The sequence below is a fragment of the Hyla sarda genome, chromosome 4 (genome assembly GCF_029499605.1).
Source record: "Hyla sarda isolate aHylSar1 chromosome 4, aHylSar1.hap1, whole genome shotgun sequence".
Taxonomy (NCBI): Eukaryota; Metazoa; Chordata; class Amphibia; order Anura; family Hylidae; genus Hyla; species Hyla sarda.
In genome coordinates this window covers 218,697,326-218,724,835 of record NC_079192.1, presented here as the reverse complement: position 1 = coordinate 218,724,835, position 27,510 = coordinate 218,697,326, and the positions used below count along the sequence as shown (strand labels likewise).

The window sequence follows — 27,510 nt, the reverse complement described above, 5'->3', positions numbered from 1 at the left end:
ACTAGACCCCTTGAGGAACGTAACAAGGGGTACAGTGAGCATTTGCCCCCCACTGGTGTCTGACAGATCTTTGGAACAGTGGGCTGTACAAGTTTTCATTTTCATGGACCACTGTTCCAAAGATCCGTCAGACACCTGTGGGGGGTAAATTCTCACTGCACCCCTCATTACATTCCGTGAGGGGTGTCGTTTCCGAAATGGGGTCACATGTGGGGTTTTGTTTTTTTTGCGTTTGTCAAAACCGCTGTAACAATCAGCCACCCCTGTGCAAATCACCTCAAATGTACATGGTGCGCTCTCCCTTCTGGGCCTTGTTGTGCGCCCCCAGAGCACTTTGCGCTCACATATGGGGTATCTCTGTAGTCGGGAGAAATTACGTTACAAATTTTGGGGGGCTTTTTTCCCTTTTACCTCTTGTGAAAATGTAAAGTATGGGGCAACATCAGCATGTTAGTGTAAAAAATAAAAAATTTTTACACTAACATTCTGGTGTAGACCCCAACATTTCCTTTTCATGAAGGGTTAAAGAAGAAAAAGCCCCCCAAACCTTGTAACGCAATTTCTCCCGAGTACGGCGATACCCCATATGTCGCCCTAAACTGTTGCCCTGAAATACGACAGGGCTCCAAAGTGAGAGCGCCATGTGCATTTGAGGCCTAAATTAGGGATTTGCATAGGGGTGGACATAGGGGTATTCTACGCCAGTGATTCCCAAACAGGGTGCCTCCAGCTGTTGCAAAACTCCCAGCATGCCTGGACAGTCAACGGCTGTCCGACAATACTGGGAGTTGTTGTTTTTCAACAGCTGGAGGCTCTGCTTTGGAAACAGTGGTGTACCGGACGTTCTTATTGGGGGAGGGGGGCTGTGTAGGGGTATGTGTATATGTAGTGTCTTTAACTTTTTATTTTATTTTGTGTTAGTGTAGTGTAGTGTTTTTAGGGTACAGTCACATGGGCGGGGGATTACAGCGAGTTTCCCAGCGCAAAATTTGCTGCATCTCAAGATGCGAGAAACCCACTGTAAAAGCCTCGCCCATGTGAATGTACCCTGTACATTCACGGGGGTGGCGGGGCGGGGGGGGGGGGGGGGCTTGCATCAGCTGTTGCAAAACCACAACTCCCAGCATGCATGGTCTGTTAGTGCATGCTGGGAGTCATAGTTTTGCAACAGCTGGAGGCACACAGGTTAGGAAACACTGAGTTAGAAACAGACAATGTTTCCCAACCAGTGTGTCTCCAGTTGTTGCAAAACTACAACTCCCAGCATGCCCAGACAGCTGAAGGGCATGCTGGGAGTTCTAGTACGGCAACATCTGAAGGGCCAGATGTTGCTGAACTAAAACTCCCAGCATGCCTGGACAGTCAGTGCATACTGGGAGTTGTAGTTTTGCAACAGCTGGAAGAGCACAGATTGGAGACCATTATACAATGGTCTCCAAACTGGGGCCCTCCAGATGTTGCAAAACTACAACTCCCAGCATGCATGGTCTTTTAGTGCATGCTGGGAGTTATAGTTTTGCAACAGCTGGAGGCACACAGGTTAGGAAACACTGAGTTAGAAACAATGTTTCCCAACCAGTGTGTCTCCAGCTGTTGCAAAACTACAACTCCCAGCATGCCCAGACAGCTGAAGGGCATGCTGGGAGTTGTAGTTCGGCAACATCTGAAGGGCCAGATGTTGCTTAACTAAAACTCCCAGCATGCCTGGACAGTCAGTGCATGCTGGGAGTTGTAGTTTTGCAACAGCTGGAAGAGCACAGATTGGAGACCATTATACAATGGTCTCCAAACTGAGGCCCTCCAGATGTTGCAAAACTACAACTCCCAGCATGCCCAGACAGCCAAAGGCTGTCTAGGCATGCTGGGAGTTGTAGTTTTCAGACTCCTAGAAGCAGCAGTGAAGATCTTCACTGCTGCCTCTGAGGACCACATACTTACCCGTCGCTGCTCGTCCACGTGGCAGGTCCCGCGCTGCTCCTCGGTCCCGCCGCTGGATCAGGTAAGTCCGCCGGTCCCCACGTGTTCCCCCCGAATGCCGCAGGTCCCTGCGAGCCCCTGCAGCCATCGTCCCCCGTTCTGCCCGACTTCCAGGGGCGGGCAGTGCGGGGGATCTGAACTTTCACCCCAGATCACTGTGATTGGTCCACAGGGACCAATCACAGTGATCGCTGACCAGGACCATCAATTGATGGTCCTGGGGGTGAAGCAGAAGTTGTCCCCTGCTGGAAACAGCGGGACTTCTGCCAGTTAACCCGTGCGATGCTGCGCATCGCCGGGTTAACTGAATGTCATTTATAAACGCCGGGATGCGCGAACGCACTGCACAACCCGGCGTTTATATATGCCATTCTGCGGGAAGGGGTTAAAGGGGTATTCCAGGCAAAAACTTTTTTATATATATATCAACTGGCTCCGGAAAGTTAAACAGATTTGTAAATTACTTCTATTAAAAAATGTTAATCCTTCCAATAGTTATTAGCTTCTGAAGTTTTCTGTCTAACTGCTCAATGATGATGTCACGTCACGGGAGCTGTGCATGATGAGAGAAGATCCCTTGCATGATGGGAGAATATCCCTTGCATGATAGGAGAATATCCCCTTAGGAGCTGGACAGCTCCCGGGACGTGAGTCATCAGAAAGCAGTTAGACAGAAAACAGCAACTCAACTTCAGAAGCTAATAACTATTGGAAGGATTAAGATTTTTTAATAGAAGTAATTTACAAATCTGTTTAACTTTCCTGAGCCAGTTGATATATAAAAAAAAGTTTTTGCCTGGATACCCCTTTAAGGAAAAAAAGTCCAAAATTGCTAAATTTTTGTCACATTTTATAAAAAAATAAAAACATTTTTATAAAAAGTTAAACCTAAGCAAAAGTGATACCGATCTAAACTACAGATCATGGCACAAAAAATAAGCCCTCATACCGCCCCGTATACGGAAACATTTGAAAATGATAGGTGGTCAAAATAGGGCATTTCAAACATTTTGTTAAAATAATTTGAGATTTTTTTTAAGCGGTACAATTAAAGAAAAGCATATAACATGGGTATCATTTTAATAGTATTGACCCACAGAATAAAGAAAACATGTCATTTTTACCATTAAAAAAAAAAACTTCCAAAATTTGCTAAATTGCAGTTTTCTTTAAATATTTTTTGGGTTGCGCCGTACATTTTATGGTAAAATAAGTGATGTCATTACAAAGTAAAATTGATGCAAAAAAAACAAGCCCTTATATGGGTCTGTGGATGGAAATATAAAAGAGTTCAAATGTTTAGAAGGCGAGGAGGAAAAATAAAATTGGCCTGGTCCTTAAGGCCAAAATGGGCCTGGTTCTTAAGGGGTTAATTCAATGGATAGATTATAGAGATGAGCAAACTTACAGTAAATTCGATTCGTCACGAACTTCTCGGCTCGGCAGTTGATTACTTTTCCTGCGTAAATTCGTTCAGCCTTCAGGTACTCCGGTGGGCTGGAAAAGGTGGATACATTCCTTGGAAAGAGTCTCCAAGGACTGTATCCACTTTTTCCAGCCCACCAGAGCACCGGAAAGCTGAACTAATTTATGCAGGAAAAGTCATCAACTGCCGAGCGGAGAAGTTCGTGACGAATCGAATTTACTGTAAGTTCGCTCATCTCTAATAGATTATAGTACCCCAAAAAATTATCAAAGTTAGGCTGATTTCACACTGCATGTTTTTTTTTTTTTTTTTTTTTTTTTATATATATACATTTTATAATTTTGAAGAGAATTAAAAAAGGTATATGCTAACGGGTGCTGAAATTTGATGCTGCTGTGTGCCATGCAACAAACCCTGTTTCCCATTGATTTACAATCTAAATAAGAATGCATTGCGACCTATATGTTTTTTGCTTTATAAATTAATGTGTTCTAGTTTGCTTTTTTATACAGAAAAGTTGCACATACTGAAGTTGAAACAGTGTGAGCCTAACTTTAGAGGTATATGTAGTTTAGAAAAAAGATGACTGAAGGAGGAAGCCAGCTTGCCAAACTTCCCTACCTCTGTTCTATATGCTATGCCTGCCCATCTTATGCATATTCATTATTCTTCACTCTAACATCCAAGTGACTTAACAGCCTGCTCTTTAAATGCAACATGCTGAAGGTATAGGACCTGGGATGATATCACAGTCATGTGACCAGTGCATATGGGGGTGTAGATTAGCAGTGCAGGATAGAGAACGTGACTGAAGGAACTGTGATGATAATCATGTGATCATGAAAGTAAAGGTGGAAGTAAACTTAGGACAAGCGGGGCTCTGTCCACTGTGAGGACAAGCGGGGCTCTGTCCACTGTGAGGACAAGCGGGGCTCTGTCCACTGTGAGGACAAGCGGGGCTCTGTCCACTGTGAGGACAAGCGGGGCTCTGTCCACTGTGAGGACAAGCGGGGCTCTGTCCACTGTGAGGACAAGCGGGGCTCTGTCCACTGTGAGGACAAGCGGGGCTCTGTCCACTGTGAGGACAAGCGGGGCTCTGTCCACTGTGAGGACAAGCGGGGCTCTGTCCACTGTGAGGACAAGCGGGGCTCTGTCCACTGTGAGGACAAGCGGGGCTCTGTCCACTGTGAGGACAAGCGGGGCTCTGTCCACTGTGAGGACAAGCGGGGCTCTGTCCACTGTGAGGACAAGCGGGGCTCTGTCCACTGTGAGGACAAGCGGGGCTCTGTCCACTGTGAGGACAAGCGGGGCTCTGTCCACTGTGAGGACAAGCGGGGCTCTGTCCACTGTGAGGACAAGCGGGGCTCTGTCCACTGTGAGGACAAGCGGGGCTCTGTCCACTGTGAGGACAAGCGGGGCTCTGTCCACTGTGAGGACAAGCGGGGCTCTGTCCACTGTGAGGACAAGCGGGGCTCTGTCCACTGTGAGGACAAGCGGGGCTCTGTCCACTGTGAGGACAAGCGGGGCTCTGTCCACTGTGAGGACAAGCGGGGCTCTGTCCACTGTGAGGACAAGCGGGGCTCTGTCCACTGTGAGGACAAGCGGGGCTCTGTCCACTGTGAGGACAAGCGGGGCTCTGTCCACTGTGAGGACAAGCGGGGCTCTGTCCACTGTGAGGACAAGCGGGGCTCTGTCCACTGTGAGGACAAGCGGGGCTCTGTCCACTGTGAGGACAAGCGGGGCTCTGTCCACTGTGAGGACAAGCGGGGCTCTGTCCACTGTGAGGACAAGCGGGGCTCTGTCCACTGTGAGGACAAGCGGGGCTCTGTCCACTGTGAGGACAAGCGGGGCTCTGTCCACTGTGAGGACAAGCGGGGCTCTGTCCACTGTGAGGACAAGCGGGGCTCTGTCCACTGTGAGGACAAGCGGGGCTCTGTCCACTGTGAGGACAAGCGGGGCTCTGTCCACTGTGAGGACAAGCGGGGCTCTGTCCACTGTGAGGACAAGCGGGGCTCTGTCCACTGTGAGGACAAGCGGGGCTCTGTCCACTGTGAGGACAAGCGGGGCTCTGTCCACTGTGAGGACAAGCGGGGCTCTGTCCACTGTGAGGACAAGCGGGGCTCTGTCCACTGTGAGGACAAGCGGGGCTCTGTCCACTGTGAGGACAAGCGGGGCTCTGTCCACTGTGAGGACAAGCGGGGCTCTGTCCACTGTGAGGACAAGCGGGGCTCTGTCCACTGTGAGGACAAGCGGGGCTCTGTCCACTGTGAGGACAAGCGGGGCTCTGTCCACTGTGAGGACAAGCGGGGCTCTGTCCACTGTGAGGACAAGCGGGGCTCTGTCCACTGTGAGGACAAGCGGGGCTCTGTCCACTGTGAGGACAAGCGGGGCTCTGTCCACTGTGAGGACAAGCGGGGCTCTGTCCACTGTGAGGACAAGCGGGGCCCTGTCCACTGTGAGGACAAGCGGGGCCCTGTCCACTGTGAGGACAAGCGGGGCCCTGTCCACTGTGAGGACAAGCGGGGCCCTGTCCACTGTGAGGACAAGCGGGGCCCTGTCCACTGTGAGGACAAGCGGGGCCCTGTCCACTGTGAGGACAAGCGGGGCCCTGTCCACTGTGAGGACAAGCGGGGCTCTGTCCACTGTGAGGACAAGCGGGGCTCTGTCCACTGTGAGGACAAGCGGGGCTCTGTCCACTGTGAGGACAAGCGGGGCTCTGTCCACTGTGAGGACAAGCGGGGCTCTGTCCACTGTGAGGACAAGCGGGGCTCTGTCCACTGTGAGGACAAGCGGGGCCCTGTCCACTGTGAGGACAAGCGGGGCCCTGTCCACTGTGAGGACAAGCGGGGCCCTGTCCACTGTGAGGACAAGCGGGGCCCTGTCCACTGTGAGGACAAGCGGGGCCCTGTCCACTGTGAGGACAAGCGGGGCCCTGTCCACTGTGAGGACAAGCGGGGCCCTGTCCACTGTGAGGACAAGCGGGGCCCTGTCCACTGTGAGGACAAGCGGGGCCCTGTCCACTGTGAGGACAAGCGGGGCCCTGTCCACTGTGAGGACAAGCGGGGCCCTGTCCACTGTGAGGACAAGCGGGGCCCTGTCCACTGTGAGGACAAGCGGGGCCCTGTATGAGAGAGCAGGGTGGCGGGCGCACTGATCAGTGGCACAGTGAACTCTAACGTGGCGCTGCTGCGCTTAGACATGAGGTCACATCGCCCCCACGGTGACTTGACCTCATGTCTAAGCGCAGCAGCGCCACTCCACAGTTCAAAGCGCCTCTCCCAGGCAGCCACTGCGGTTCTTTTACAGGGCTGCCGTGGCTGTGTGGAAGATGCAAAAAAGCAGCCAGCAGCACCGTTCTCCGGGCCTGGGTGTCGCAGGCAAGACGCATTATCGGCAAGGTTAGATGCCGCTATCGATTAACTAACAAAATCGGGAATATCGGCCGATAATATCGGCCAATCCAATAATCGGTCGACCCCTAGCTTCAACATACAAATATGCCCCCATATAGATGGCTGCTTACTCATGAAACTGAACCTGTGAATGCCCACCCTCTTTTTTGGCACTGCTTTCAATGTATACGATCTCTAAAGTGTCTGTCTGGTTCCTTGTGTAAATTGGTCAACCAAGCAGACATTTTTCCATATTGAGTGAATCATTCTGCTTATACAAATCTTCTTTAATGGTCTATTCACACGTACAGTATTCTGCGCAGATTTGATGTGCAGGATTTTCTGTGGCAGATTTCAATGTAAATTGACTGACCACAGCTTGAAATCTTGCACATCAAATCTGCACAGAATACTGTGCGTGTGAATACACCCTTAGGGTACGTTCACACCTGCAGGATCGGCTGCATATTTCTGCTGCATATAATTTTGCTTCCCATTGATGTTAAAGGGTAGGAAAATCAGCTGCACAAAATATGCAGCAGATGTATGTTCGCACATGCATATTTTTCCTCCACATCTGCTGCCAAGTTTGCTGCCCATTGACTTCAGTGGGTAGCAAAATCTGCTGCAGCAGAAAATACACACGTCTGAATGTACCCTTTAAGCCCATTTATCATTTGAAAAAAAAATTCTATTTTGTTCAAATGTAAAAGTTTGTTAGCTGCTGTACACAATGGCCTAGATTTACTATTCCCTCATCAACAGTTTAGTCATCTTTTGCTAAGTTTACAAGAAACCCAAAGAAATTACATTTTCAACCCAGTAAAGCCCTGTTGTATGTGGATACCAGGTTTTAGAACATACATATCCCATCCAAGGAAAGCTGGGTGAGATACGGTCAGTCAATGAAATGGTCAAAATCCCTGGTGAGCCTTCTAGGTAGTTATCAGGCCTACATTTTTTTGGGATGCAAAGTAGGTTAGGTAGGGGTCCTCTCATCGTCTTCCTTGGCTAGCCCAGATCAGCACAGGTGTCAGTGAGGCTGTAAAGGACCTGCACCTCTAATGAGAACATGAATCTGGAGATTTGCAGATTTAAAAAGGGGACCTCATAACCTGTGTTCGGAGCACATTTGGTGACTGTTGTGTTGGGTGGCTGGTAGTAAGCTACCAGTATAGACAGGGAAGTATTATATGCATAGTTAGTGCTCGATAAGCAGGATGTATTTTGTGTTTGAGTATAAAGGCTGAATTTATTTAGTTACTGAAAAAGAAAGACAAGAGAAGCCATGTTTAAACATTACTTCTGTGTTCCTGTCTCTGACTGCCATCTTGCTGCTATGTGACTGGTTCTATAGAGCTAATCTCTCACAGTACATAAAATTTGTTTAATAGGGGTTGGACCTCCAGTTTTTGTAATACAGAGCCTACATACACTTGCCATAAGGGAGAGCATTCTTAAAGGGGTATTCTGGCGTGTAGCAATTATCACCAAATAGGGCTTTCACTTTTTGGAACACTAGTTGTATGGGGGGAAAGTTGTATAGTGGGAAATGCTAAATCTCCCATACATTCTTAAAGGGGTACTCCACTGGCCAGCATTCGGAACATTTAGTTCCGAACGCTGTGTGTGTGCTGCGGGGGTTGGCCACGCCCCCTCATTACATCATGCCTCCTCAATGCAAGTCTATGGGAAGGGGGCGTGGTGGCCATCATGCCCCCTCTCATAGACTTGTATTGAGGGGGCGTGGCCTGATGTCACGAGGTGGCGTGGCCGACCCCTGCAGCGCACGCACAGCGTTCGGAACTAAATGTTCCGAATGCTGGCCAGTGGAGTACCCCTTTTAAGTCCTGCCAATAGAGAAGATGACAGGAACAGTATTGATAGGCTTCAATATGAAGTAAATTCTGACTTTTCTTACTTTTATTTGTACACAGCTAAACAGTTTCTTATCAAACATACAATCCTGGATGTCTCATCTCTCTTCAGAAAAGTGTATTTTACAACCATGTTTCATACTGGGCTACCAGTGTCATTATCTTCTTTTTAATTCACACATACAGTAACTAGAGCTCAGTGCTGGTGTGTACAGGAGCATCATATATATTGAGGTAACTTCTGGGATCCAAGAGGTGAAGTAAGGTTGTGTGTACTATTGTGTCTACCTTAGCTGATATCATGCTGATTGATGTCAGAATACTGTATATGTAATGACTGCAAGCTGTCGGTATTAAGTCTTAGCAAATGTTTTGTTCATATTATACACAAATTCTTTTTTATTTTTTTGGTATGTGAAAGGTTTATTTCCCAATAAGGATGAGTGGGCTGCTTATTGCACCAGTTACAACCTTCTGATATGAGTTATCAATTGCTAATTGAGTTATACATCAATAAATGTAGTTTTATGTATGCGCATTTCATCCTTTGAGTAAGACAGACCCTAAACCTTCTCTCCTTAATAGGCTACCAGTTTGAGTAGTGGACTTCCCACCTGTCAACAAAATAAACACACAGTGGGGCAAAAAAAAGTATTTAGTGAGCCACCAATTGTGCAAGTTATCCCACTTAAAAAGATGAGACATGTAATTTTCATCATAGGTATACCTCAATTATGAGAGACATAATTAGAAAATAAAAATCCATAAAATCACATTGTCTGAGTTTTAAAGAATTTATTTGCAAATTATGGTGGAAAATAAGTATTTGGTCAATAACAAAAGTTTATCTCAATACTTTGTTATATACCCTTTGTTGGCAAAGACAGGGGTCAAACATTTTCTGTAAGTTTTCACACACTGTTGCTGGTATTTTGTCCCATTCCGCCATGCAGATCTCCTCTAAAGCAGTGATGATTTGGGGCTGTCACTGGGCAACACTGACTTTCAACTCCCTCCAAAGGTTTTCTATGGGGTTGAGATCTGGAAACTGGCTAGTCTACTCCAGGACCTTGAAATGCTTCTTACGAAGCCACTCCTTCGTTGCTCGGGTGGTGTGTTTGGGATCATTGTCATGCTGAAAGACCCAGCCACGTTTTATCTTCAATGCCCTTGCTGACAGCAGGAGGTTTTAACTTAAAATCTCACGATACATGGCCCCATTCATTCTTTCCTTTACACGGATCAGTCGTCCTGGTCCCTTGGCAGAAAGCATGATGTTTCCACCCCCCTATGCTTCACAGTAAGTATGGTGTTCTTTGGAGGCAACTCGGCATTCTTTCTCCTCCAAACACAACAAGTTGTGTTTTCACAAAAAAAGTTCTACTTTGGTTTCATCTGACCATATGACACTCTCCCAAACCTCTTCTGGATCATCCAAATACTCTCTAGCAAACTTCAGAAGGGCCCGGACATGTACTGGCTTAAGCAAGGGGGCACATCTGGCACTGCATGATTTGAGTTCCCAGTGGCTTTGTTACTTTGGTCCCAGCTCTCTGCAGGTCATTCAATAGGTCCCCCCCCTCGTGGTGGTTCTGGGATTTTTGCTCACCGCTCTTGTGATCATTTTGACACCACGGGGTGAGTTGCTCGCCTATTGCAGATTCAATCTTCCCAGCTTGGTGCAGGTCTACAATTTTGTTTCTGGTGTCCTTCGACAGCTCTTTGGTCTTTGCCATAGTGGAGTTTGGAGTGTGACTGTTTGAGCTTGTCGACAGGTGTCTTTTATACTGATAACTAGGTCAAACAAGTGGCATTAATACAGGTAACGAGTGAAGGACAGAGGAGGCTCTTAAATAAGTTGTTACAGGTCTGTGAGAGCCAGAAATCTTGGTGGTTTGTAGGTGATCAAATACTTATTTTCCACCATAATTTGCAAATAAATTCTTTAAAAATCAGACAATGTGATTTTTATGTATTTTTTTTTCTCATTAGGTCTCGCATAGTTGAGGTATACCTATGATGTAAATTACAGACCTCTCATCTTTTTAAGTGGGAGAACTTGCACAATTGGTGGCTGACTAAATACTTTTTTCCCCACTGTATTAATGTGTGCTGTAGGTCACCTCCTGAATAACACAATGATGGTGTTTAGTAAACCTGTTTAAAAAGCTGACGTAAAATATTTAAAAAGAAAAGTTTTGAAAACATTAGATTTTTGAATGTTTAAAGGGGTACTCCAGTGGGAAAAAAAACATTTTTCTAATCAACTTCTGCCAGAATGTTAAATAGATTTGTAAATTACTTCTATATTAAAATCTTAATCCTTCCAGTACTTATCAGCTGCTGACAGCTCAAGAGGGAGCAGTCATGGGGTCAGTGAGAACTTTTTTGCTTAGATCTACTGTAAAAATGAAGCTATGTTCTCACAGTATGTATTCTATACAATTTATACCCCTTATGTATTCCTCAATATCTAACCATACAATGACCTATATCGGACATTGGACACAATGCAAAATAAAATCTGGATACTTAGGGTTTTTTTTGTAGTTGACCACTGTATAGGTAAGCACCAACAGCTCAATGGGGGCCTATGACTGTGTTTGGAATATGTGCTGGGAGCTTTCCATGTGCATATGTTGTATGTGTTAATGCCAGTGTGGTATGAACGTAAATGTGATATGTCAGGAACAAAGCCATTTGTTGGTCATAGTGAAGAATGTTAAAAAGCCTGTCCCACCATGAACACTTCTTCCTTTATCCACAGGATATGCTAATACTGTTTAATGCTTCACTATTGGATCGCCTTGTTCAGTTAGATTAGCCCTTTGCTATTTCAGTCTGTATTAGCAGAGTTAACTTGTTGGCACTCTGTCTATGAAGCAAGCTCGGCTATTCGCCTTTTAGTCCCTGATCGCACACTTACTGAACATTTACAGCCTGTGTCCGCAAAGGGGTAAAGAAGCACTTAGGGATTTTTTTTCCTTGTAGTGCAGCATAGGCTGTTATTTGTGTTGTATATGAAAATGTGGATAGCGACCCATTCACACATACTTTCATAATGATGTTACAGGGAGCCCCAATGTTCCATTATACACATACAGGTCCAGATTTACCTGTCCAGAAATCTCTTAATTGTGTCTGATTTTTTTCTCAGTTAGCAACCAATCACAGCTCCACTTTAATTTTACCAGAGCAATGAGAGTTGAACTGTGATTGGTTGCCATCTGCCTGAGAAAAAAGTTCAGGGTACCATCATTTTAGTTCAGGCCAGTTTTATTATTAATAATAATAATTTTTTTAATGATTCTGTTGAACAACCATTCAAAAGCAATGTCTGATTTTCAGTTAATTTTAATACATTTTTTTATTCATTATTAATTTTGTCAGCTTCAAATTATTTCAGGGAGCATTGTGAGTTTTTCTGCCTTTAACAGAAGGGTACCAGCAATTATCTCCATGTCTGTACATATACCCACCAATAGAAAAATCACCAAAAATCTATTTTAAAATGGCACAAAAATGTATTACCAGTGCCCACCATGACAGAAAGTAAACCAAGGAGGAGATCATTGCCCCTATGCACGTTTTCCACTATTAAAAATCTATTCACTATAGCGCCTACCCACTGCATTAACCCCTTAAGGACATAGGGCGTAAGGGTACGCCCTGGCGTCTTGGCAGTTAAGGACACAGGGCGTACCTGCATGCCCGTGGGAACTTCAGTCCCTGCCGCCTGCTGAAATCATTCAGCAGGCACCCCGTGCGAACGAAGAAAAAGGAAAAATTTAAGTTTGGCTCACCACTCGCTGCAGACATCAATAGGTGGGATTGCGGCTTTCATGTGGTATTGCAGGTAGACTTGGAGCACGGACAGTGCGCGCCGTATCCCGAATAGTATGGAAGAAAAAATAGGAGTCGGGAGTCCAGCTCACAAAAATAAGTTTAAAATGTTACTTTTACTTCACATAAGTAAAAAACATGGACAAAAAGAAAAATCTGCAAAAAACCTATAGGTGCATTAAAAACAAACGCAGACACGTTTCGAACTTGCTAAGAGTTCTTAGTCATGGCAAATATTAAATAAAAGAATGAAGGTTTTTATACATGCATACCTGAGTGAAAACCCCTGGGGGGGGGGGTCCTGAGAACCCAGCCCCCTACCCTCCACCACATGCACTGAGAGACTGTACATGCTGGGAGTTCTAGTTTCGCAACAGTTTGAGGCACACTGGTTGCGAAACACTGAGTTAAGTAACAAACGCTCAGCGTTTCACAACCAATGTGCCTCCAGCTGTTGCATAACTACAACTCCCAGCATGCATGGTCTGTCGGTGCATGCTGAGAGTTGCAGTTTTGTAACAACTGGAGGTTTGCCCCCCCCAATGTGCATGTACAGGGTACCTTCACACGGGCGGGGGTTTACAGCGAGATTTCTGCTGCAAGTTTGAGATGCAGCAAATTTTCCGCTGCAGCCCAAACTCCCAATGAGAAACTCACTGTAAACCCCTGCCCGTTACAAATTTGAGGGGCTTTTTCTCCTTTTACCCCTTATGTAAAGGCAAAGTTGGTGTCTACACCAGCTTCTTAGTGTAAAAAAAAAAAAATTTTTACACTAACATGCTGGTGTTGCCCCATACTTTTAATTTTCACAAGTGGTGAAAGGAAAAAAAGACCCCCAAAATTTGAGTACAGAACTACCCCATATGTAGGCGTAAAGTGCTCTGTGGGTGCACAACATGGCCGGCTTCTTACATGACAGTGGGCGCAGCCTATCACTGGCCGGGGCGGGACATCGCTGCGTCCGGTGATAGGCTGACGGCTGTCCGACGTTCCAGTCCCCAGCGTAAAGCCGACGTAGGTAAGTTAAAGTTTATTTTCTTTATCTTTTGCAGCCCGGGCATAGGGATACAGCGTACAGCAATGGTCTCAAACCTGCGGACCTCCAGCTGTTGCAAAACTACAACTCCCAGCATGCCCGGACAGCCGTTGGTTGTCCGGGCATGCTGGGAGTTGTAGTTTTGCAACATCTGGAGGTCCGCAGGTTGGAGACCACTGGCGTACAGGGAGTTCCAGCGCCAGCGGCCCCCAAGAAAGAGGAGGACGGCAGTGCTTGACATATGTGAGTAGTACCCCGCTGGGCTGATAATTAATTGGGGGGGGGGGGAGCAGAACAGCGCTGGCGGGTCACATATGATTAGTTCCCCGGTGTGGGGACAGCGCAGCGCTGGGCTGATTTATTCATTCCCAGGGGGTAGGGGCCAAACCGGTATTCCGGTATAGGTTAAAATTCACATCGTGCAGCACAAAAATTTCGGTATTCGGTATGAACCGGTATATCGCCCAGCCCTAAGAGAATGTGTCCAAAATTGAAGGCCATGTGTGTTTACAAAGCCCCCATAGTGCCAGAACAGTGGACCTTCCCCCCACATGTGACCCCATTTTGGAAACTACACCCCTCATGGAATGTAATAAGGGGTACAGTGAGCATTTACACCCCACAAGTGTCTGACAGATTTTGGGAACAGTGGTCCGTGAAAATGGAAAATTTAATTTGCACAGGCCACTGTTCCAAAGATCTGTCAAACGCCAGTGGGGTGTAAATGCTCGCTGCACCCCTTATTAAATTCTGTGAGGGGTGTAGTTTCCAAAATGGGGTCACATGTGGGGGGGGGTCCACTGTTCTGGCACCACGGGGGGGGGGGGGGTGGCAGTTTTGGAATAGAAGTGGGAGGCCATGTGTGTTTTCAACCAAATTCTCTCACTAAAAGCTCAATGGCGCTCCTTCTCTTCTGAGCATTTTAGTTCTTCCGCAGAGCACTTTACATCCACATATGGGGTATTTCCATACTCAGAAGAAATGGGGTTACACATTTTGGGAGGCATTTTCTCCAATTATCCCTTGTGAAAATGAAAAATTTGGGGTAACACCAGCATTTTAATGAAAAAAAATCTAATTTTTCATTTTCACGTCCAACTTTAGTGGAAATTTGTCAAGCACCTGTGGGGTGTTAAGGCTCACTGTACCCCTTGTTACATTCCTTGAGGGGTGTAGTTTCCAAAATAGTATGCCATGTGTTTTTATTTATTTATTTTATTTTATTTTTGCTGTTCTGGCACCATAGGGGCTTCCTAAATGCCCCCCAAAAACCATTTCAGCAAAATTTGCTTTCCAGAAGCCAAATGTCACTCCTCTTCTCATTGTAGTGCGCCCGCGGTGCACTTGACGTCCACACATGGGGTATTTCTATACTGAGAAGAGATGGGGTTAAAAATTTGGGGGGCATTTTCTCTTATAACCCCTTGTAAAAATGTAAAATTTTGGGGAAAACCAGCATTTTAGTGAAAAAAAAATTAAGTTAATTTACACATCCGACTTGTTACATGCCTTGAGTGTAGTTTCCAAAATAGTATGCCATGTTGTTTTTTTTTTTTTTTTTTTCCTGTTCTGGCACCATAGGGGCTTCCTAAATGTGACCAAAAACCATTTCAGAAAAACTCCCTCTCCAAAATCCCATTGTCGCTCCTTCCCTTCTGAGCCCTCTAGTGCACCCACAGAGCACTTTACATCCACACATGAGGTATTTCCTTACTCAAGAGAAATTGGGTTACAAATTTTGGGGGGCTTTTTCTCCTTTTACCCCTTGTAAAATTTCAAAAACTGGGTCTACAAGAACATGCGAGTGTTAAAATGAAGATTTTGAATTTTCTCCTTCACTTTGCTGTTATTCCTGTGAAACACCTAAAGGGTTAACACACTTTCTGAATGTCATTTTGAATACTTTGGGGGGTGCAGTTTTTATAATGGGGTCATTTATGGGGTATTTCTAATATGAAGACTCCTGAAATCCCCTTCAAACCTGAACTGGTCCCTGAAAAATTTGAAAATTGCTGCTGAACTTTGAAGCCCTCTGATGTCTTCCAAAAGTAAAAACATGTCAAAATCACCATAGCAAACATATCTGCTCTGGACAGTTCCTAAAATGGACAGATGTCAGCGGAGAGCACTGTGTTCCAAAAAGAAAAGAATTTCCTCTGTAGTATTCAGCAGCTAATAAGTACTGGAAGGATTAAGATTTTTTTATAGAAATAATTTACAAATCTGTTTCTGGCACCAGTTGATTAAGAATTATTTTTTTCCCACCAGAATACCCTTTTAATAAATCTAAAACAAAATTCAGTGAATGTGCCTCACATTGTTTGTTTAAAGGGGTACTCCGGTGAAAACCTTTTTTCTTTTCAAATCAACTGGTGGCAGAAAGTTAAACCTATTTGTAAATTACTTCTATTAAAAAATCAATCCTTCCTGTACTTATTAGCTGCTGAATACTACAGAGGAAATTCTTTTCTTTTTGGAATGCTCTCTGATGACATCACGAGCACAGTTCTCTCTGCTGACGTTATTATAATAATAATAATGCTTTATTTATTGTTGTCCTTAGTGGGATTTGAACCCAAGTCCCCAGCACTGCAAGGCAGCAGTGCTAACCATTGACCCACCATGCTGACCTTAGCATACATCTGCTATGCACGGTTGCTAAAATGGACAGAGATGTCAGCAGAGAGCACTGTGTTCGTGATGTCATCAGTGTTCCAAAAAGAAAGGAATTTCCTCTGTAGCATTCAGCAGCTAATAAGTACTGGAAGGATTAAGATTTTTTAATAGAAGTCATTTACAAATATGTTTAACTTTCTGCCACCAGTTGATTTAAAAGAAAAATGGTTTTCACCGGAGTATCCCTTTAACGATCCCGCATCATATCGCGTCGGTCCCGGCGCTCATCAACGGCCGGGACCCGCGGCTAATACCACACATCGCCGATCGCGGCGATGTGTGGTATTAACCCTTTAGAAGCAGCGGTCAAAGCTGACCGCAGCTTCTAAAGCGAAAGTGAAAGTGACCCGGCTGCTCAGTCGGGCTGTTCGGGACCGCCGCGGTGAAATCGCGGCGTCCCGAACAGCTGGCAGGACACCGGGAGGGCCCTTACCTGCCTCCTCGGTGTCTGATCGGCGAATGACTGCTCCGTGCCTGAGATCCAGGCAGGAGCAGTCAAGCGCCGATAATGCTGATCACAGGCGTGTTAATACACGCCTGTCATCTGTGTAAAAGATCAGTGGGTGCAGTGTTAAAAAAAATAAAAATAAACATATGTGGTATCGCCGCGTGCGTAAATGTCCGAACTATAAAAAATATATCATTAATTAAACCGTACGGTCAATGGCGTACGCGCAAAAAAATTCAAAAGTAAAAAAAAGCGCATTTTTGCTCACTTTTTATACCATTAAAAAAATGAATAAAAAGTGATCAAAAAGTCAGATCAAAACAAAAATCATACCGATAAAAACTTCAGATCACGGCGCAAAAAATGAGCCCTCATACCGCCCTGTACGTGGAAAAATAAAAAAAGTTATAGGGGTCAGAAGATGACATTTTTAAACGTATAAATTTTCCTGCATGTAGTTATGATTTTTTCCAGAAGTGCGACAAAATCAAACCTATATAAGTAGGGTATCATTTTAACCGTATGGACCTACAGAATAATGATAAGGTGTCATTTTTACCGAAATATGCACTGCGTAGAAACGGAAGCCCCCAAAAGTTACAAAATGGCATTTTTCCTTCGATTTTGTCGCACAATTATTTTTTTTCCGTTTCGCCGTAGATTTTTGGGTAAAATGACTGTCACTGCAAAGTAGAATTGGCGACGCAAAAAATCAGCCATAATATGGATTTTTAGGTGGAAAATTTAAAGGGTTATGATTTTTAAAAGGTAAGGAGGAAAAAACGAAAGTGCAAAAACGGAAAAACCCTGAATCCTTAAGGGGTTAAATGGGTATTCTACTGCTCAGCGTTTGGAACAAACTGTTCCGAATGCTGGAGCCGGCACCGGGATCTTGTGACGTCATAGCCCTCCCCCTCATGACATTACGCCCTGCCCCCCTCAATGCAACTCATAGACTTGCATTGAGGGGGCGGGGTGTGACATCACGAGGGGGTGGGGCTATGATGTCATGAGCTCCCGCTCCAGCGTTCGGAACGGTTTGTTTCAAACGCTGAGCAGCGGAGTACCCCTTTTTTTTTTTTTAAATCAACTGGTGCCAGAAAGTTAAACAGATTTGTAAATCACTTCTATTAAAAAATCTTAATCCTTCCAGTACTTTTTTAGGGGCTGTATACTAAAGAGAAATCCAAAAAAGAAATGCATTTCCTGTGATGTCCTGACCACAGTGCTCTCTGCTGACCTCTGCTGTCCATTTTTGGAACTGTCCAGAGAAGAAGAAAATCCCCATAGCAAATTATGCTTCTCTGGACAGCAGAGGTCAGCAGAGAGCACTGTGGTCAGGACATCACAGGAAATGCATTTCTTTTTGGATTTCTCTTTAGTATACAGACCCTAAAAAGTACTGGAAGGATTAAGATTTTTTAATAGAAGTGATTTACAAATCTGTTTAACTTTCTGGCACCAGTTGATTTAAAAAAAAAAGTTTTCCACGGGAGTACCACTTTAAGTCATGGATATAGTTAAAGGGATTATCCACCTTAGAAAAATGTATCCCCTATCCAAAGGATAGTGCATAATTGTCAGCTAGAAGGGCATCAGACTGCTGGGACCCCCACGATCTTTTGCCTGGTGCCCCAGCTTTCCTCCTGCACAGAGAGGGGATGGGCATGCATCCTCAATGTATCTCTCTTGTAGAGCTGAAGCGCTGTACTTGTGTATTTCTAGGTTTCCAGAAGAGATGAGTTGAGGGGGCATGTTGACCTCTGCTTCGTGTGGTGGTCAACACAGCTTCATTCATGGGGGGAGTCAGGGCGCCGGGCAGAAGATCACGGGGGACCACCCGCGACCTGACATTTATCTCCTATCCTATGGTTAGGGGATACATTTTTGTAAGCTGGACTACTCCTTTAAGATTATTATTATGAACCATCAAACTGATTTGGGTTGTGAAGTGATTGTGTTTTTTTGTTGTTGCTTTTTTTAAGTACAGAGAACCATTTGGAACCCTAACATGATAACAATTGTAATCTAAGAATGCTTGAGTCATATATCATGCCCACAGAAGACTCTGTGCAAATACAGTCTAGATTTGTTCATATTCACGAAAGATAACTTCCCACGTTCCCCCTTTGCCCAGTAGGGGGTCTCCTTTTACATTATTCAGTTTTTAACACTTTGCATGGTTGAAATACAGTGTATGCTCAGATTTGTAGCATGTCGTATAGTAGTGCGCATACTTTTATACATAAAAGTTGTTAGACAAATGTGTTTGTATCCGTTTGTTATGTACAGTCTTGGTGCTTTCGTCCTGGCAGAACAGCAAATATTGAAGAAGCCAAAAACAAGAAAGCAAGCTGGTCTTAGATTCTTTTACGCTTACTGCACAAAGTTTATGCACCACTTTTGAAGGCAGTTTTTTAGGATTTTATAACACGTACTTCATTGTCTGCTGAATAATTTGACAAATTTAGGGCTTATTCACATCACATTTTGGGGATACATCACGGACCCACTTCGCACCCCATTCGTTTGAATTTGCTATACAGCCAATTTTTGCACTCTTTCCAGTTTTTTTGCTGGACTGAAAACTTTGGTCTGCTGCAGTGACTGGTTTTCTTATTCTCCCGCCATATCCCCAAAAACATAATGTGAAAGCACACTTACTATGCTTTCTGACCCAATAGCCGCCATTTATCATTGTAGACGTAAGTGAAGCATTTTTCGACACCTTTTTTTTGTGTGCTGGTAATGTGTAGGAGCACCAAATTTATTAAATGGTCATAGACGACACAAGCACGTTATTTTTTTTACTGCGATTTGAGTAATTTGCGACAAAAACACGTGGTAATTCGTTGTGGTGCTTCTAATTAGCCGCAAGATTTGAATACGGTGTTAAGATTACCATTTGTGAGATTAATTCATAATAAGGGTTGTGTAATGTAGAATAAAAGAAATTCCCATGAAATGCAATCTGCACATGTTTACTCCCTTCAGAATCAAAGGCCAGACCCTAACTTCAGTCAGACACCCATGTATTTTAAAAAAAAATAACTTATTTATTAAAAAAAAATAATTATTATTTGTTTGTTTTTGTAATTTTTAAGACATTTTATAAACAGCGAGTTACATGAAACAGTATAGAAGAAAGAAATACGGTCATTTCGCCAATGTAGATACCAATGAAGCAGTTAAAGATGCATAGTTTTATCTCCCAGACAATAAACTAAACCACAATTGTCATGTGAGTAAGTAAAACATAAAATCAATGAGAATTCAAATATCCTTACCAGTATTTTATAGGTGCCTTCTGTGTAAGGTGCATTCACACCACGTTTTTGCAATACAGTTCCCGTATCAGGTTTTTGATGAATAACTGATTCCTCAAAACCGGACTAAACTGTTTAAAAACTTGAGTACAAATTTTAACCCGTATAAAGTTAAAAACCGTATACGGTTTAAAAAAATGTTGTCCAGTTGCATCCGTTTTTTAAGAAAAAAAACGTATACGTTTTTAACTTTTCACTCCATTATGAATAAAGTTTCACTTGTTTGATTGAAATTTCTAGAAAAAAAACTGTGCAAAGTCAAAAATCGTATGGTGAAAACTGGATGGAACTGTACACACATACAGTTCTGTACGGTTCCCATTGACTTTGGTTCCCAAAAAATGTATATGGTTTAATGCAATTTTTCACCTGGACCAAAAACCGTGGTAGACTACAGTCTTGGGTATGGGGAAAAAAACTGACCAAACTGTACAGGATGCAAAATGGACACAACCTGATGCATCTTTTGGCATACGGTTTTCAATGGAGAGTCAATGCATATGGTTTTCAATACGGTTCCATACGGTTTTCACGTGGAAAATGTATACATGAACTGTATTGCTAAAACGTGGTGTGAATGCACCCTAAGACATTAAAGGGGTACTCTGGTGAAAAACTTTTCAAAATCAACTGGTTCAAGAAAGTTAAACAGATTTGTGAATTACGGTACTTCTATTAAAAAAAAGTAATCCTTCCAGTATGTATCCGCTTCTGTAGGCTCCACAGTAAGTTTTTTCTTTTTCCATTTTTTTTTCTGTCTGTCCACAGTGCTCTCTGCTGACGGCTTTGTCTGTCTCAGGAACTGTCAAGCACAGGAGAAAATCCCCATAGTAAACTTCTCCTGCTCTGGACAGTTCCTGACATGGACAGAGGTGGCAGCCTATGTTTTGCCATTTGAAATCTTCCAGACCATTGGGGTTGCCATCTGGAGCCCTGAAATGCTCTGTCCCTTTTACATTAGATTGTTTGTCTCTTTAACTTCTCAATATCTAGGGCATCTTTTAATTCCATTAGACTACATATAGCACGGTGATGTTAATGTAACTGTTCTTCTGCTCAAAATAAAGTCTAGTGGCTTCTGAACCAGATTAAATTTGAAGCAGCTTATTTTTTTTTTTCCAGAACAGGGGACATATTGGTAATATTTGTAGGTTTGTCCCAATATTCTGGCCACCTGTATTTATCTATCACTTATTGACCTTTGTAGCTTGTGTGCTAGTTGTTGGACCCTGATATTCATTGTCTTAGCTGTGGATGTGCATTTTGAGATGTGCCGATACACATACAATGGCTGTGTTCGGTCAATGGCGATCTCTCCCGATCCCACCTTACACATGAACACTTGTGTTCTAAATAGAAATAATTAAGGGTGGGGGGTAGGAGCTGCTGCATAGTTAAAATCCATCATACCTGATCTCTCCCCAGAAATCATCTGTATGGAAGAGTTGGGAGGTTAAAGTCCGCATTGCACATTCAATACATGTCTAATGTGCCTAGGAGCTATAAGGCCCTGTTTACACATTCAGGGTTTGATGGGGATTTAGGTGCAGTTTCTGCATAAATACCCTAATTTATTCTGCTATCATTCTAAATCCAATGCAAGAGAATGTGGTGTTTGCAGAAAAACTGTGGAGTCTTATTGAATAACCCTCGTGGATCCACTGGCGCATTTACTGCACATCTGTGATAGATATCTGTCAACCACGGATTTCTGCCACAAATACTACTTGTAAGTACATATCGGTTTTGTACATGTGAAAAAATCTTTAAAGGGGCACTCCGGTGGAAAAAAAATCCCAAAAAAGCTCAAATCAACTGGTACCAGAAAGTCATACAGGTTTCCAAATTAATACTATCTAGCCTTCCAGCTGTTGTATACTACAGAAAAAGTTGTGTAATGCTTTCCAATTTGACCACAGTGCTCTCTGCTGCCACCTCTGTCAGTGTCAGGAACTTTCCAGAGTAGGAGCAAATCCCCATAGCAAACCTCTCCTGCTCTGAACAGTTCCTGACATGGACAGAGGTGTCAGCAGAGAGCACTGTGGTCCGACTGGAAAGAACTATACAACTTCCTCTAAAGCATACAACTACTGGAAGGATTAAGACTTTTAAATAGAAGTAATTTACAAATCTATATAACTTTCTGGCACCACTTGATTTACATTTTTTCCCCACTGGAGTACCCCTTTAATATGTCTGTTTTCTTCACATGTGGTTATGTTCAGTTTATTCCGTAGATATACTTTTGAAGGTTAGGATTTTTCGTGTATACATTGAGTATCGGTACATTTGTAGGAGACTGTTAGGTATAGCTGAATTACAGATATTCTTTAAACAAATATTAGCATTGTAATACATTTTCCAACCCCTATTACATATTACTATTTGTGCTAAATAAAGATTGGCAAGCCCAGCAAGTAAGCTGTAAAGATTCAGCCGGTTGCTAAGTGGTGCTGTTGATTTACCACAAAATAATCCTCCTCCCTGTTTTGCAGTGGGATATTATCTGTCCGATCAGTCAGCCAAGAATGATGTGGGAGCTCCTGTATGCTCTCCAGTCTCTGTCTCGCTCTGTCTTCTGCAGGCGTCCTGCACACTCATGTATTAGTTTCAGCCCCGCTAATTATAGCACGTTCTCAACAATCTAACATTGTGCACCAGGAATCGCTGCCGTCTTGTATATCTGATGTAGGACAGATGTCCAGTTCAAATCCTTATTGAATGTTATTGGCCAAGTGGTAGACGGGAGAAGACCGGATGTGCTGTAATAGTATGAAACTTCAAACCGGCAGAGTTAAAACTATTGTAATGTAATAAAATGGTTTATGCGCCTGCTTACTGATGGCAGTCTTAGGACTCGTTGTACAAAATCATGCATGTACCATAAGGCGCATTTGTGAAATGCTGACGCATTTCTCACATTGGTCATTTCAATCTCCTCTCCAGACCTACTACTGACGATCAAAGCAGGTCTTACAACTGAGACCCGATGCAGTCTAAACTTTTGACGTGACATGACATTTTTACAAAATAAGCATATTTATTTAAAATTTAAACAAACATATACCACCCAAACAATTGCAGAATTGACACAAATTGGTCTTGTTTTGCTCTATCCATTTTTTTTCAACTATAATTTTTTATTGTGCACATTTCAACATACTGGTAATCAAACCCAAACATGGGGCCATAAGAACAGGCTCAGGAATTTTCAAAAAAATGAAATGTACAATTTACAATAGAAACATTTCAAGCTATCAACATGACAAAAAGCCCAATTAGGAAGGGGGTGGGGGGTATCAAGGAGCAAGAGAGAGGGTAAGAAGGGTAGGTAAGGAGTGGGGAGAGGAGGTAGAAAGAAAGAGGAGGGGCGATGTTTTTCTCCATTTGTACAGAGAGAGGGCCCCTTGAGCATAGAGGACCCTGGGCCCCATCTCTCTGACTGGTCACCTGACTCCAGAAGAAATCACAAAGGAGTTTTCTATGAGTGTGTAGCAGCCTGATTTATCTATACAGGTATGCCTAGAATAAGCTTGTGAAGCCCCAGTGCACAGTGTTTTTGCAGCTTCATAAGTCTATTCTATGTGACAGTTGCACTTTAAGATACATACAGTAATACACAAATGCAAGTACAATAAGCAGGAAAACAGTAATTGACAGACTGATATAGTGGGAGAAAGGGTCCTGCCCACGAAGGGCTTACAATCTACAAGAGAAGAAAAAAGTAGGTGAGGAAGCAGCTGTCCACTTTGCCATACAAGGCAGGGTTATCGTAGGTTGTAGGCTGTTATGAAGAGATGGGTTTTCAGATTGATTTTGTAAAATGGTAGTGGGTGAGAGCTAGTTATGTCAGGGTAGCGATGGTTGTGTATGGTGTGGACAAGTGGAAAGCACAAGTGGAAGTCTTAGGCTGGGTTCACATGGCCGAAAATGTGCGGGATGTTCATCCACAAAACACTGACAGACACTTTCCACAATTGAATGATCTGGCGGGCGCTAGGACCTCTCGGAAATGTTCCGTTTCACAGATAGCAATGTATTTTCAAGCATTATCTTCGGAAAGAGTTCACAAGTCTATTCTTTCTGCGGATGTTGGAATCGGTATTTCGTTAACAGAAACATCTGCCATAGAAAGTCCGCTGTATTCACCTTGCAGTATAATCCTATTAAAATGAATAGGGCTCTGCTGCAGCAAAAATTCCCTGTGGACATTTCATTGTGTGAACATAGCCTTAAGGGGATAGAAGATTACTAGAATGGTGGTATTGGGAGATCAGGTAAGAGTTATTTGGAGGGGGAAGGTTGTGGATGGCCTTGTATATCCCTTGGTATTCAGCAGTTATAAGCCTGGCTGCTTGTAGAGCTGCAAGATTTTTCATTTCATTTTTAAGTGCATGGAAAATACAATGGTGCCAAAAATTCTAAACAGGATCATGGCCTTCTGCTGCCCACTAGCAACAGAATCTAATATAAATAAAAATGCCGGTCTTTAATAAATTCCTATCTTTATGTTTTCGAATGTGAGGATGAGGAGACAAAAAAAGAAATTACATGGTTTGAAGGTTAAAGTATACGACATCCTTAGGGGGTAAAACAGGTTCTCTTATTCATTAATCCCTTTCTATGATCTCTTGGAGCTCATGGACATCATCATTTAAAGGGGTTATCCAGGAAAAAACTTTTTTTTATATATCAACTGGCTCCAGAAAGTTAAACAGATTTGTAAATTACTTCTATTAAAAAATCTTAATCCGCTCAGTATTTATGAGCTTCTGAAGTTGAGTTGTTCTTGTCTAAGTGCTCTCTGATGACACGTGTCTCAGGAACCGCCCAGTTTAGAAGCAAATCCCCATAGCAAACCTCTTCTACTCTGAAAACAACAACTCCACTTCAGCAGCTGATAATTATTAAAAGGATTAAAGGGGTATTCCAGGCCAAAACTTTTTTTTATATATCAACTGGCTCCGGAAAGTTAAACAGATTTGTATATTACTTCTATTAAAAAATCTTAACTTCAAAAGCTAATAACTATTGGAAGGATTGAGTTGTTGTTTTCTGTCTAACTGCTCTCTGATGACTCACGTCCCGGGAGCTGTGCAGTTCCTATGGGGATATTCTCCATCATGCACAGCTCCCGGGACGTGACATCATCATTGAGCAGTTAGACAGAAAACTTCAGAAGCTAATAACTATTGGAAGGATTAAGATTTTTTAATAGAAGTAATTTACAAATCTGTTTAACTTTCCGGAACCAGTTGATATATATAAAAAAAAGGTTTTGCCTGGAATACCCCTTTATGATTTTTTAATAGAAGTAATTTACAAATCTGTTTAACTTTATGGAGCCAGTTGATGTATAAAAAAAGTTTTTTCCTGGAATACCCCTTTAAGTTCTCAATTACGATCTTCCTCAGAGCCAGAGCTAAGGGCAAATAACAAACAGTGACTCATTCATAAAGTAATACACACCCTGTAATGTGCCCATAGCAGGGGAAGTGAGCACCTGCCACCAAAAGGTGGTGGCATAAAGAAGAGTAGTACCATGCCCAGCAAGTTGCACCCGCATCATTATATCATTTGCCCAATTTTTGTACAATATAAAGAGAAAACGCTTACAAAATGAATTTGTTTACATATTTTATTATACAATGAATATGGTAACTAGTAAACCTACACATATGTAAATAGCTCTTAGTAGCTTATTCTTTGTCTAATTTCTGTGTTTGAGACATGATCAATCTTGCCTTTGGAAATGTACAAAATGATTCTGTGCATGCCACATTAAGTGCCTGGCAGTTATTACAGTAAGTATAAAAGGTTTTCCACTTTCAAACTCATCTATTATATTGCTCATCTCATTTATTTTGTTGATGCTTATACTTATAGCTAAAACATTTTTGTATTCAAAACGTCCAAAATGGTTTATATTCTTTATTTCCGTCCTTAAGTATCCATTTAAAGTATTTATTTTCATCTTAATTATTTGTGGCATATCTACCGAATAGGTGTAGGTCTCAACTCTTGCTTGCCTGTTTGGCAATTGCTGCCAAAAATGTTTAATTTTGGCATCGTAATATTTTTGTGTGTGTTGCATGGTTTTATTTTGGTTTTCGCTTTTATCATGCCTTAGCCACTTATTGGCTGAGCTGGTAATGGCCACAATCTGGGAGCAGGGCTCAGTGAAAAAGTACATGACATGGAAAGTATGTGTCCTTGGTTATTTTAACAACTTCCTGTATAGAAGTATAAAATAATAGCTCCTAGTGTTTTTTTTGGTAATTTTGGTTTCCCAGCCTCCTCTGGCCACAGTAAGTGGTCAGAAAGCTGAGAACATAGGGGAGTTATGCAATTTGCTTAACTCCCATGACTTTAATGGGAGTTACACCGATGGCATAGTTCTGTAAACCTTGGAAAAACCACCTACAGCTGCAAGTCTTTGGGGGGGGGGTATGTCTCTACTAGCTTTGTACATCTAGAGATTGAAATGTTTGTCCATGCTGTATCCATGCATCATCACCTATGTCATGGACACACTTTCTTGATTGACAGCTGTGAGCGCAGGGCTCACAACTAGAGGAAAAATCCTCCCACTGTCAGCTTGTGTCCCGCTACTGTCAGTGAGGACAAGCTGGGAGTTGTAGTTTTGCTAATGCTAGGGGAAATGTGAGCAGACAGCATACTGAGGGAGGGGGCGGAGACCTGCACAGTGAGGTCACGCCCCCTCCCTTTGAGCAGAATTCAGACTAGAGAGCTAAATTAAAAGTGTAATAAAAAAATAAAGGTGCTAGACACATAAAAATTAGATGTACATGGTCAGGATTAGGTACTGAGTGATATATTAAAAATGTTTTTGTTGGATCTGACAGTTATACTTTGTCTTTTGCAGACTGCATCAAATTTATTTAAGGATTGCCCTGTATTTGTCTAATTTTCTATCAATTCTGACCAGTTTTCCTGTACCTGCTGAGGAGAAGCAACCCACAGCATGATGCTGCTGCCACCATGTTTCACTGTGGTGGTGTTCTCAGGGTGTTGGGCAGTGAAATGGCAATACTTTATGTGGAATCTGCTGGGAATTACATTGCTGTCTACAGAGATGGGACATTTCTGAGTGTTACTAGCAATGCCTGCTGCTTGTGGAATGTCTGCCTGAAAAATGTATTCTGCTGTATGAATGGGGCCTGATAGTGGTCCTTTGGCTAGATTCTTACACCTCAGCTGTTGATATTTGCAGCTTCCCCAGAGTTACCATAGACCTCTGGGTTGCTTTTCCGATTAATTTTCTCCTTACCCAGCTTGTCAGTGTAGGAGGGCAGCCTTGTCTTGGTAAGTTTTGTAGTTGTGCCTTATTTTTTAAATTTTCTGATGATTGATTTATATGGTGCTCTGCGAGATGTTAACAGCTTGGGCTATTTTTAACCTACCCCTTTGTGTGCTTTGTACTAATACAAAACTTTATCCCTGACCTATTTGAGCTCTGTGGTCTTTATGCTTCTATTTGTTCAGTAA

The 27,510-nt window shown here is 43.2% G+C and overlaps 1 protein-coding gene across 7 annotated transcripts in view; it reads left to right on the top strand.

Moving 5' to 3' along the window:
• Positions 1–27,510, top strand: part of ATXN7L1 (ataxin 7 like 1) — a 148,591-nt gene that overhangs the window by 66,840 nt on the left and 54,241 nt on the right. The window lies entirely within an intron of this gene.